Below are 14,061 nucleotides of genomic sequence, written 5' to 3'. Positions count from 1 at the left end.
GATGTGCAGGTTAGGTGGACTGGCCATGTTAAATTGCAGGCATGGGGTGAAGGTGCAGATCCATGCAGACCTATCTGTAAACAGTAGAGCCGTGCAATTCAAAACAGCAAAGAAACATAGTTCAATTTTTCAATGGAGGCCTCTGTACCAAAAATAAATCTGCTATTAATGCAAAGCTAAGTTTTAGCATCATAGAATCCCTACACAGTGCAGGAGGCCATTCAGCCCAACCGAGCCTGTACTGACAATTCCACCCACTCTTTATGCCTGTAAACCCCACCCCTCAACAATCCCACTAACACAAAGGCACAATTTAATATGGTCAATCAACCTAACCCGCACATCTTTGGACTGTGGGAGAAAACTGGAGCACCCAGAGGAAACTCACAGACAGGGGAAAAGTGCAAACTCCACAGACGGTCACCCCAAGGCAAGACCTGAACCCGAGTCCCTGGTGCCGAGAGGCAGCAGTGCTACCATTGGCCATCTTACTCGAGGTCACTTCTAGCAATCTGCCATTCTACACAAGATCCCCTTCCATAATTTAAAGTTAAATGGGAACTGACTGCAAGTTTTGCTGTACTTACCGCTCTCTCCTCCAAGTCACTCCTTAAAACCCACATATTTTGACCAAGGTTTTGACTGCCTGCTATAAGATCTCATGTCTTTGGTCAAAATTTGTCAATTTCTCCTGTCTTTGGTATGATTAGCCAAACTACAAGATGCTTTATAAACACAAGTTTTTATTTTGAAAAAATAAATTAACTTGCATCATCTTTAACTGATGCTGCATCCAGTCAGTAGCAAAGCAAAATTTACAGGTATTGTACCAGATCATTTTAATAATAAAAATAGAAAATGCTGGAAATATTCAGCAGACCTGGCAAGTACCGATTGGAGAGCAAATTGCAATTGTCGTTTCGGCAGTTCAATTCTGGAGGATTTGCTTTTATAAATTTCAGTTCCTAAATTCTGCAGCATTGCGCTCTAATATATCTTCCCAATTGTTCTGAAACAATACAGGAACATGCATCAGGTTGCAAATACAAGTGAAATAAATCTTGGCAAAATTTGCCAATAATAAATCTTTAAACTTTTTCCTGTGCATTGATTTCACCACAAGACTGTCCCTACTCAGAAGTCACCCTTTTACATTGAGATAGAATTCAGAGCACTGGCAGCCATCCCAACATAATGACATGAACCAGGTTACGCAGCACAGTTATCATGACAACAACTGTAAAGTACCCCTGCCTGTGGAATTAGGCAGTTGTTTCCAAACCATGTCCAACTAGCAGTTTGTGGCTATTGTACATTCCCAAAATTGTACTGGCTACAATACAAAGGTCACAAGGCATATTTATGTTCTGCCAGCCAACAATAAGATTACTGTGATACACAACATTGAGGTGGTGGCGGAAGAAACAAGATCGCAGGCCAGTACAAATCTGTCCTCATTTACACCTATTTTCCCTGGTAGTGTGGAACCCCTGTTCTATGTCCTTCAATGCTCATCCCTTACCACTACACCAGTTCAGATCAACTTATTTAACACTGACCATGAGAATAAAGCCTGTAATCTTCCTTAAAAAAACTACAAAAGCACTAGCCAGAAACAAAAACGTTCCAATGATATGGTGGCACAGTGGTTAGCACTGCTGCCTCAGCGCCAGGGACCTGGGTCCAATTCTGGCCTTGGGTCACAGTCAATGCAGACTTTTCACGTTCTCCCTGTGCCTGCATGGGCTTCCTCTGAGTGCTTTGGTTTCCTCCCACACTCCAAAGATGCACAGGTTAAATTTATTGGCCATGTCAAATTGTCCCTTATTGTCAGGGGAACTAGTAGAGTAAATACATGGGGATAGCACCCGAGTGAGATTGTGATCAGTGCTGACTCGATGGGCCAAATGGCCTCCTTCTGCACTTTAGGGATTCTATGTTGAAAAAGATATAAAATTCAAAATTGCAAAGGTCTCAGAATTTAACTGGATAATACAATTTGCCTTATTCGTCAAAAGTGATACTGGTTTCAGTTTTTCTGTTCCATGTTTAATTCTCATCTCAAACATACAGTATTACAAATTTTTCTGCCTAGATTTGTGCCTACCCATTCAATCATTCTACAAGTTCTCCATTGTATTCCCCCTTCTGTGTTTTCTATACATTAACTATTTGTGAAAGCTCTGGATAACATTCAGTCTCCTGAACAGTGACATGACTACACAGCAATATACATCTGCTTGCCATTCTGGGAATAATTTAGGCTCTAATCATCAGATTACTTTATTCATTCAGCAAGACTTTGTATGACAACCTGAATTACATCACATTGACATAAACTAATGCATATTATTCCCAGGTGAGATACTACTTGCCTATTTGCTCTCCAGGAGGAGTTGTTTGGATAGAAGATATATTTTTCTAATGGCATTTCCCCGAGTGGCAAGTGCTACATTTACCATACAGCTGGTGCTGCTATTAGCACCCTCTCATTGACTGTGTTATGAAGTAGATAAGGTAGTGTGGCTGATTGTGACAACATGAAGCAGCATCCAAGATGGATTTTCCCACACTGCTGCAAGTTGTAGCACTGACAAAGCAAAATTAACAGTATTAAGGCTTTATCGTCACATGCAGATTTAAGTGAACTGTGTTAACATGGCAGCTCCACTAAATTTCCATTCCAAAAAATTGTACATTTGCAAACAAGTTAATATAGTAAAACTATAGTGTTGCCATTAAGATAGAAAATATGCTATAAATTCTTGCAAAAATAGGAGGCTGGTGCTAGCAAAGGGCTCAGGTTCTCAAAATGGCATGCTGAGAAATATAGGGGTTTACTCCCACAGGTATTTGAATTATCCCCTAAGGGAACAATACTGAAGACTCAAACCAACCTACCAACTCCTGTCAATGGTAGCAAGTTCAAAATGAAGCAAAGCTGAAATAAATTAAGGTTCTGGAGGTAGATAAAGGTGTTCTTTCATGCTGTAAATTGTAATGAAGTATTTAAATATATGCACAAATTTGCTTCATTCTTCTGTCCAGTTACAAAGAAACGTTTAAGGATTTTAAAAAAAAGTTCACCAGGCTAGCACAGCCAAAAGGCAAAGATTGAAAGTAATCTTCACATCATTTTTGAAACGATTTCTAAAATATTTACTGTACACCACTGTGAATACTTCATTGCGGATTAACATTACTCAAACTAACCAGCTAGCAACCTATTCTACCATTATTCGCATTGCATTAATGTGAACCATTCTGGGTGTTCCGGTTTCCTCCCACAGTCCAAAGATGTGCAAATCTGGTTGATTGGCCACGCTAAAATTGCCCCTTAGTGCCCTGAGATGCATCGGTTAGAGGGATTAGCAGGTAAATATATAGGGATGTGGGGGGGCCTGGGTGGGATTGTGGTCAGTGCAGACTCGATGGGCCAAATGGCCTCTTTCTGCACTGTAGGGTTTCTATGGTTTCTAAGGCTCATGGAACACAGATTTCAAATTCTGTTTCAAACTAAGTCTCAAGTGCAGCTTCTGAATATTTTCAGTATGTTCCTCAATTCCTTAAATGACTGTGCCAAACCAAAGAGACAAGATAATCTTGGGGTAAAAATAAAGTGCTGGAACTCCATAGCAGTACTGGCAAGAACTGTGGTGACACAGTTAACATTTCAGGTCCATAATCTATTGTCACATTAACCTAAAATATTGCCTGATCTGTTATGTAATTCTAGTATTTTCTATTTATATTTCAGATTTTCAGCGGAGCTATTTTGCTTTTGTACAAAATGCTAGATACTCGGGCTTGATTCTTAGTCTGTGCTGTGTGAGCAAAGGTGGTATAATTAATTTCAGGACACGTGAAGCAGGGAAAAGGAGATTCCACATGATATGGTCAAGCGAGGCCAAAAGGTGCATGTGGACATCTGATAAGGATAGAACAGAGCTCTAGTGTGAATGGGGTTGCCAACCCTCCAAGACTGGCCTGGAATTGAAGACTAATCTCCAGGACATAGTAGCATATCACCCTGGATAAAAATCATAAGGATATTAAAAATAGTTTTTTTAAAAATGTCAGATATAAACATACTGAAAATGGGAAAGAAAGGCTGTTTGGTTGACAGTCACGCATTACTCAATTGCAAAATTAATCTTTTTGCTTTCCAACTGGCATAGAAAGGTAGTAATGCAATAAGTCACAGGATGGATGAATACTGGCCATTTGTTGACCAACATCATGATAAAATCTCCATATTTAGTCACAGTTGGCAACCCTATTTTTGAATGAAAGTAGAAAATCTTGATAACACCAATGTGGGGGGGGTACACATTCATATTGTGTAGAATTAAACCTCTTTTCAGGCTGTAAACGATGGTGATTTATTATCACCCGGCAATGCAGAATAGGCAATGGGTCATGTCCAGTATAACAGCAGGAACAGTCAAAACTTGGGTGGTTTTCGAAAACACTTAAACGTTGGACACGTGGTGGGTGAAGAATGTCAAGAAACAAAAAGGTCACAGGAGAAAAACTTGCATTGAATATTGCACTTCTGACTACAAAATTGATAGAACTAGTTTGGCAGTACTGAGTGGTATTTACAAAGTTTATATAGGATAAGCTCTGTGCAGTGAGTGATTGAAAATTGTCTAATTTATTTTGGAGCTGAGATAGAGGCTGAGCATGAAGGTATTATACTGGTGTACCCCTCGGGAGACTCACGTGCAGATGGCCTTCCAGAACATCTAAATTTATTTTAAACAAGCACGTTTTTCTTGCTGTCCAAGAAACTTTCCATTCATTACAAATTTATTTTAAACAAGCGCATCTAAATGACATGGGGAAAGTAAACAGTTAAAAAAAATGAAGTGTTGTTTGTAAGCGTTAATGTTGCAGAAAGACAGTTTGAAAGAGATCTGCTGATGTGAAACTATAGTTGGCACAGCTGGATATCTCAGGCAGTGTTTGGGTAAATCTGCTAGAGAATTTGGGTAAATCTGCTACAGAATTTGGAATGTGTCAGTTAACTGTCAGTAAGCGTGCAAATTTAGTTCTTGGGCCACCATCTGCCTATGCTCTTTTTACATCCTAAGCAACTTATGGCAACATTCTGGAAAGTCATAGCTGCAGAAAAGCACGAGGGCTGATTAGAGGCTGGAGCACCACAGTACGCTTCCCATGACTGGGGTACAACTGGAGATGTCATAACTTGTGCTAGCCTTTTCTTGTCTTAAAATGGAATGTATGACATCCAGTTGGTCAAGTGGCACCAATCACCATTCTCAGCCATAGTTCATTAAGGCACTTCAACCCAAAATTATAATATTTAAAACTTCTCTTAAACTGTGCTGGCTGAGCTGATACTTAAATAGGAATTTAATCTTCAGTGCTGAGACTATTTTTTTTTATCCAGTGATCAAATTTGACAATTGAGGCAATGATAAATCTTTACCTGCCACAATAAATAAAAGGGGTTTGGATTGCTAGTTAAAGCCCAGTGAATAAAATATTAGAGTGTTGTCATAAGCCAGACAGAACAGGAGGTCCCAGATTTACTTTGTGAAATGCATTGAGTCTCAGATCCCAGACAAGTCTGCACTGAAGTTTAACGTTGATCACTGCCTAAGCTGACAGAAGGAGGTGGGAAAATAAAATCCATTCTGATTCCTGTTCTGAATTGCTAGCCAATGAATCCTGCTGGAAAGCAAGCGCGTTTGCATGAATAGCATCAGGCTTGACTGCAATGCACTCCACAGTTGAATAGCCAAGCTTTTTTTTAAAACAAATAAAAGGACGATCCCTTGGGCCAAGTTGGCTTTTTGTGTTTGTGCAATTCAAGTAGAGTCATTGCCTTCATCAGGAGGAGGAAAACCAGGGGCAGCAAATCTGATCAAAAATGATCTAAATGTCTTAAAAATTCTGACCTTATACAAGACTGAATTTCAGAGAAATTTATAACCATTTGAATCTAACAGGAATCTTAACTATAAGATTTTACATTGCAATAAGTCGAAAGAGATGCTCCAGATTTTGTCCAAAGCTAATCAGATCTGACCTTCCTCAAGAGTACCAAGTACACAGCATCTTTAATATGCAATGAAATAGATTCATGCCACTCCAGTGATTCTCAACTATGCATGATTTACTAGCCTCTTGTCAACACAGCTATTCATAGTTATGTGTAGATACAGAGAAGAAATGGGCTTGGAATAGATTAGCAAAATAAACTTTGCAAATATGGAATGGCTATGCAAATCAAATATAGATCCTTACTACTACTCAATGTTTAATAGCTCCTATTATGAACCCATGATTACTTCTAATAAAATATAGCAGTGGCTGTTACTATACTCCATGTACAAGTAAAAAACTGACATTTCATTAAATTTCTAGAATTGTAAAACAAAATTGCTTTTGATAATTTTGTGGAACGGCAGATTGCAAAACCTTAGCAATAAAGCATTTAGAATTTGTGAAACAGTCTCCCTTCTGATGGAGTCCATTCAGAGATGTAGATAGTACACAGGTAGTGGCAAGTAGCAGAGAAGAATTAACGTCTTTGGAAGCAGAGCAGGATTCTCATGTCTCTGCCACCATAATCATCTTATTTGAATAAAGCAATTCTTATTGAAATGGGTGTTTTGCTTAAGTAACTATTCCAGACATGCACACAATACAGGACACTGTAAAAGAGAGCGTGATCCCGATTTCAACCAGAGGGTTATTCTGAAACCAAGATGGCAATTATCTAAAACCACCACCACCCCCACCCCCCCCCCCCCCCCCCAACCAGTGTCAGTGTCAATTTCCCTAATTATTCTTTAAGTGCTGTCTGCAAAAGGTACAGCAGCAGTAGAAAGTGGTACACTCAATTTTGTGCTGTCTTCAAGGTGTTCCAATTGTATTAAGAGTTAAGGTATCATCACAGCCAGTATTCTACAAGAGAGCTGCAAAGTCAAACTACATTTCATACATAACGTTCTTCTTGAAAATACCAATTCAATCTTGTTGCGACTTGCAATTTAATTCTTCCTACAAACATGACCACAACTAAGTAGGAGCCAGTCTGCCAAATTCAGAATCATATGCATGAAAAACATCAAGGAAAGTCATCATAGTCCTTATGATCATAGGCTGCTTTCCCCTTTGACAGAAGAGCTGATTGGTGGTGATTTAATGTGACAATCAGATGAGGGACAAGGAGCAATGTTTGAGAAGACGGACCTTCATGAATAATTTCAGCTCAGAATTGAACCTGCGCTGTTAGCGCTGCTCCGTATTACAAAATAGCTGTCCAGCCAACAAGATAATCGACCACAACATTAATAATATCAACTTCGTCACAGACTGAAGTGCTATAACCCAAAACTACAATTTCTATCCAGGGCATTTAAAAACAATAAGGATATCAGTCTGATTTAGCTCACAGAACTGCAACTCCTCAGCACAGCTGTTCAATATTTAATTAACATGCTCCTAAAAACAACAAAATATTTTAATCAGTACAACAAAGAATGAGTTATCAGTTATACCTTGACATTCCATGACAAACCTAGTTAATTTCAAAAGCGAGCTTGTTGTCAGTGTCTGAGCAGGACGTAATCTCAGCATCAGGACTTGTGGAACCGCTCACTTCCTGAATACTGACTTGAGCTTACTCCAATTTTCTTCTGCATATTAAATCAGGATTAATAAAATATTTTCTTGATCCTTTGCTGCCTGTGTTAATTCAGGCACTCAGGTAATCAGCTCATAGAACATGAGCAATACTGAATGGAGCAAAAGTCATTGTGAGCTACCTGTTAAAGATTCTTGCAGTTGTGAATAAGCTGCTAAAAGTAGGAGGTTTCTCCCATTTTACCCATAACTGATCTCAGATTTCAGAATGAGAGATAAATCGTTTCCTCAGTAATTAATTCTATAGATGAAGTCCAAACTCTCAGCCACAAGAACAAATATTTCCTCTATTAATTTCTTACAATCTTGAGTCAACCCTCATCAACCTGGTTTCTACACTGTTGGTCGCAGTGAGTAGGGGAACAAAACATAGCAGCTAAGATTCTCACTGGTGATCACTGCTGCTGTTGGCATCCTAGCCAACACAAATAACTAAGATCTTACATACTGAACACAACACATTGCATGTGGCACTTCAAAAGGTAGAGCATTAGAGCAAAGAAAACTGAATAAAAGCAACAGCAATAGTTTGGTACATTTTAAAAAATAATAGGATGCTTTATGCTTCAGTGGCAGAGTGAGACAACACGTCCAGGACTAACTTAAAATATTTAAGTTTTTAATAAATAGTACTGCAATGTTGAATCTCACTACCTTCAAAACATCTTTTGTCTACATCAGCACAATTTTAAGCATTTAGGCATGAAATTTAATTCTGCACATTACTAAAGTATGAAAATTAATACATGTTAAAAAGCTCAATGGAGAAGGCACCAGTAATGATGATTTATACTCAGGACGCTCCAATGAACATCAGGGAAAGAACAAATTTGCATCTAGACCTCATGAGGTCTAAAAACATTGCACATAAATGTGAATGTGGCAGTCATTTTGCACACAAGAACTCACAAACAGAAAAGACATTTTGGTCCAGTTATTTTATTACTTTGATGGTGAACGGTGAATTCACCCCCCCCACCCGCCCCGCCCCAAAAAATGCCATGGGATCTTTACTGTCCTCCTCAGAGTTTGTCTTCTCAATTGAAAGAGGTTACTCTGGGGATGCTGGGACTGATGCATAAGGAGAGATTGACTAGGTTAAGACTGTTTTCACTGGAGTTCAGACGAAAATGGATGTGTGTGTGTGTGTGTATAAGGAATTTCAGATTAAAATTCTAACAAGACTAGACAGGGTAGATGCAGGAAGGATGTTCTTGATGGTGAGGGTGTCCAGAACCAGGGGTCACAGTCTGAAGGTACAAGGTAGACCATTCAGGATGGAAATAAGGAGACATTTCTTCACCCAAAGGGTGGTGAGCCTGTGGAATTGATTACCACAGCAAGTGGTTGATGCCAAAGCATCAAATGTATTCAAGAGGTGGCTAGAAATAGCATTTGGGGCAAATGGGATTAAAGGTTATGGGGAGAAAGTGGGATTAGACTATTGATTTGGACAATCAGCCACGAATGAACATGATGAATGGCTTCTAGTGCTCCTATCTTCTGCGTTTCTGTATGGGGGCTGTGGAACCAGGATATTGAATTCAATGATCAGCCGTGATGAAAATGAATGTCAGAGCAGCCTCAAAGGGCTCAATGCGTACTTCTGTTTCTAGTTTTTATGTATGTTTCTGACAAGGCAGCACATCTTCAGTAACTGTCACCCTTAGGGTCTAGTGTGAAGCTTGAAGCAGTCACCCTCAGTGGACAATCACATCATGCAATGGTCTTACCGGGCATTTTTCTGAAATCTAGTGTTTACATCTTCTATTACAATTTTCCCTCTCCTCAACAACATTAATATTGCACCAAGTTGAAACATTTTTTAAATCAGAAAGCTCAGCTATGTTATTATCAACATGACAAGTCCATAATCAACAGCCTGAGTTCTAATTCCAAATGAGAAACATTAATTTTTAATGAGGATTTTATCAGAATTGCCTGATAACTTTGTGGCAAAGTTGCGCAACTGTCCAATTCTAGTTTTAACACTCAAATTAATACAAAATTTTAAACTTCCATTTAATGGTTTTTTAAAATATCCCATATGCAATTAAACTAATCTCTGGTAGAACACTCTAAAACATCTGTATATTTGAACACATTCAGAAAGAATTTTAATACCTGAATTAACTTCAGATTTGAGCAGTATTACCTTTTGGACAATATGGTATAAGATCATCAAAAGGGGAGAAAATTTGTGGCATTTAATGGAAAACACTAAATAAAGATCCAAAAAAGTTTTCATGATAAAGATCATGAAGGTTTTAAACAATCATAGGAATGCGTGTTCAGTAATGTTAAAATACTCATAGCACAAACTTCTAAGTGTCGCATAACAGTGAGGTGTTGTGGGGTATTTTTAAAGACTGAGTATTTGCCCAAAATTTCAGCTAATACATAGACTATGGTTAAAGATGCACCTTTATTTGATCAATGATCCCTGGAACAGATAGCATTGGACAGTGCAACATTTCTGAGAAGGCCTTGAGCATTCTAATACCACTGCGAAGTTACATCAGACAGGACAATTACACGTTTTCAAGTTCACTTCTCTTGCCTTCCCATTAGTTATAAACCAATCATTGGTACAAATCAAACACTGCTAACAACTGTCATATACCTTAGCCAATTACATTCTACCTCTGACATCATGAGATTTCATTGGTCCATTGAATCTGGATGCTTCTTCTGTCGCTTCAAAGATATTGTTCTCACCAACTCTCAATTATGCAGTGGTTGAGTCAGACAGTTGATATTCCCATGTCTAAGACAATGTTTCTCACTGGTATAAATTGAACAGCTCCATTCATACTATGGCTTTGGGAACCCATATTGTCTGCAACTTACGTTGTTTAGAATATACATGTTCTGCCATTTCATTGTTCCGAAGAATGTGGTTCATCTCACTCAATCTTCATCCCATCATGCTGTTGGGCAGTCTGCCTTTGGCTAAAGTGTACAGATTACTTTAAAAATTACATTTTAATATCCAAAATACATATTTAAATCAGAAATACTTGTTCATATCCCTTATTGTGCTTACATGTGTGTTTATGCTGATAGTACCCCTGTTAGTTTGATCTGGAGTCATTTCACTTGGTGCTAGAAGTTTTACTGTCTTAAATCCCTACTTATTTGAAATTTCTTTAACAGCAGGTAAGATGAAAATAATGACTAAAGACATAACAATGATTCAATTACATGATATGGAGGTAATCTTCCAAAGTAAACCAGCGCATCATAACTCAAGGAGGGGCCAAGTGACCTTTATGCGCACTAAGAGCTAGTTTTAAATGAGAAACCTGTCAAGTAGTCTCAAAAACATGCTATAATCTGTGATATTAAATTAAACAGATTCAAAGTCCAAACACAGAGACTGTAAAGCTTTAGGTTAATACTGTGCTGATGATTGAGGTTTTGTTGACTTGCATATGACCAGCTTACTTTTAACTGTAAACACCATGCCTTAGTCTTATTGTGGTACTGACTACACTATAAAATTCATGTTAAATTAGTGTTTTAATACATTGCGCCTCAGTTGCATTCCACACCGACATACTACAACATTACAGCTGGCAGATCTCATGTGGTCAACAATCAATATTTTTCTGACTAGGTTATAGAAGACAGTCTGGAACAAGTCAAATGTCAAGAAAACAAATCCTGTATCAACAGCGGATCCTTAACTAATGTGCAGATAAGTACAGATGCAGTACTGTGGGGCAGAGAGATTCATTCATACATATGAGACAGCGATGTAATATAATTTTCAACCCACGAGGTATTTTGCAGAATAATATTTAAGTATTGACAGGTGGGATTGAGCCAGAACTGGGAGAGCTCGCATCTAACTACTGTTCCACTTGACTTAAAAATTCTGTGATGTTGGCAATATGATGCTCACTGGTGAACAAGGAACAATGAGAGCAAAGATGTCAAATTTGAAAATTTCCTTCTATGTTGTGAAACAGCACCATCTGCTCTTTCATACATGAATTTTGATCAAAACGATGTAATAAATAAGGTCTTTGCTTTGTGAATGGAAAGAAAGATAATTTGTATTTATACTCATTTGTAACACAAGTTATATTACTGAACTAGTGACCCAGAGAAACATGTTCTATTCCCAACATGGCAGCTGGGGATTTTAAATTCAGTTAATTAAATAAAATGCTAGTGTTGGTGATCATGACAATTCAATCCAATGAGCGGCACGGTAGCATAGTGGTTAGCACTGCTGCTTCACAGCTCCAGGGACCTGGGTTCAATTCCTGGCTAGGGTCACTATCTGTGTGGAGTTTGCACATTCTCATGTCTGTGTGCGTTTGCTCCGGTTTCCTCCCACAGTCCAAAGACGTGTGGGTTAGGTTGATTGGCAATGCTAAAATTGCCCCTTAGTGTCCTGAGATGTATAGGTAAGAGGGATTAGCAGGTAGAATATTTAGGGATATGGGGATAAGGCCTGGGTGGGATTGTGGTTGGTGCAGACTCGATGGGCCGAAGGGCCTCTTTCTGCACTGTAGGGTTCTATGATTCTATGAATTCCAGGTCGTCTTCTGGTTCACTACAGACCTATAAAGAATGAAAATCTAATGTCCTTATTCTGTGATGTGTGGCGTCAGACCTTTGGAGATGTAGCTGACTATTAACTGTCCTCTAAAATGGACTATCAGGTCACTCAGTTGTAAGAGAAAAAAAAGAGTTGGATAGTAAATGTTGACTTTGTCAGCAATGTCCAAAACAAGTGAACAAACATATCAAATGTCATTCTCCAGTCACTATTTCTCCATTAAATGACTGAATTCTGCCATTGTTGTCAATGTATGTACATATCTCAATCCCCTGCAATCTCCTAGTAGAACCTGGATGCTCAGGAGCTTTTCTTCATGTATCTGATATCTGATATTCAACTTAGGTTGAATGACCACCTTCTGCACTGTAGGGATTCTGTAATTCTATGAAGCCCCCTTAAGAATCTGGCCTGTTTCAATTAGATCAACTTTCATTCTTCTAAATTCCAATGAGTCCCGACCTGTTTAACCTTTCTTCATAAGACAATTCCTCCATACCCACCAACGGATCTCAGGCAATACTATTACCTCTTGAGTCATCCAATCAGAATAGTCTATCCTTGGGCTGTGCCATTAATGTGAGCCACAACAGCAGTAAAACAATTACAACTATCTGCAACTTCTCCAGGTTATGAGGGGACAATAATGCACAGGTGCACATTCCGAATTTGCAAACCAAAACCCCTAACGACTATACATCGACACTGCCAAGGATACAAATGGATTCAGTCATTAAGCTTGGTCATGGCTGAAGAATGGCTCATTGCTCTCATAACCCCTTTAACACTCATACCTTGGTTGGCAATGAAATTGAGTAGTACAAGTGGCAAAGAAAATCCTGATCTTAGAGACTGAGATTGGGAGTAGAAATACATCCATCAAAAGATATTAAAATAATCATCATTCCTTTTCTAATGCACCTTTTCTGAAATAACATGTTCAAGTAAACATGTATAATACACACCACTACTTGCATTTTGGGTTCAGTTCTCAATTGTGAAACAATCATATCTAAGGAAATTACTTCAAAAATATTCCACAATTGTTATTTTTTAGTATAGCCAGAATATGAAAACAGACATTGCGTTGATCTCCATTGTAAACATGGCTGGAGGCCAGAACATCTGGCAGAGAATTGTAGTTGTATAGAACGTTACAGCACTAAAAATAATCTCATGCCACTCAATCATTCCTTCCAGTTTTCTATTTACCAACTGGTCACCAAATTACCATTTGTCAGCAGTCCACTTTCCTACCTCAGCTTTGGCAGGCAGGCTTGCAATTGAAATTCCAATTCTGCTCATCCAAATAAGTCAGCAGTCACAAGAGGGAGATTTTCACTTTGAGTTGCTACCACGTGGACCATTTGCAATCAATCCCACAGAATTTCTGGCAATGAGTAAGAAAATGTAGAAAAGATTCTTAACTGAATTTATCTTGTATTTCTGCTCAATCTGCTAGTCATGTGGAGTTGCTGGTGTTGGACTGGGGTAGGCACAGTAAGTAGTTTCACAGCACCAGGTTAAAGTCCAACAGGGCGGCACGGTAGTATAGTGGTCAACACTGCTGCTTCACAGCTCCAGGGACCCGGGTTCGAATCCCGGCTCGGGTCACTGTCTGTGTGGAGTTTGCATAGGTTTCCTCTGGATGCTCCAGTTTCCTCCCACAGTCCAAAGATGCTCGGGTTAGATTGATTGGCCATGCTAAAATTGCCCCTTAGTGTCCTGAGATGTGTAGGTTAGAGGGATTAGCAGGTAAATATGTAGGGATATGGGGGACAAAGCCTGGATGGGATTGTGGTTGGTGC

At 38.9% G+C, this 14,061-nt stretch overlaps 1 protein-coding gene across 2 annotated transcripts in view; it reads right to left on the bottom strand.

The window, feature by feature from the left end:
- LOC145353998 (AP-1 complex subunit gamma-1-like) overlaps positions 1–13,638 on the bottom strand; it is a 116,054-nt gene extending 102,416 nt beyond the window's left edge. The window contains exons 1-2 of one of the 2 annotated variants that reach the window (XM_080205066.1): positions 13,511–13,638; positions 10,531–10,632 (exon numbers count right to left, since the gene is read on the bottom strand). The gene's annotated coding sequence lies outside the window, so the exon portion shown is untranslated. The remainder of the gene's footprint in view (positions 1–10,530; positions 10,633–13,510) is intronic. The other variant, XM_080205067.1, reaches the window with a different exon arrangement.
- Between the last annotated feature and the right edge of the window lie 423 nt (positions 13,639–14,061).

Source organism: Carcharhinus amblyrhynchos, chromosome 16 (genome assembly GCF_965287045.1).
Source record: "Carcharhinus amblyrhynchos chromosome 16, sCarAmb.v2.hapA, whole genome shotgun sequence".
Lineage (NCBI taxonomy): Eukaryota > Metazoa > Chordata > Chondrichthyes > Carcharhiniformes > Carcharhinidae > Carcharhinus > Carcharhinus amblyrhynchos.
This window is presented reverse-complemented; position numbering and strand designations above follow the sequence as displayed.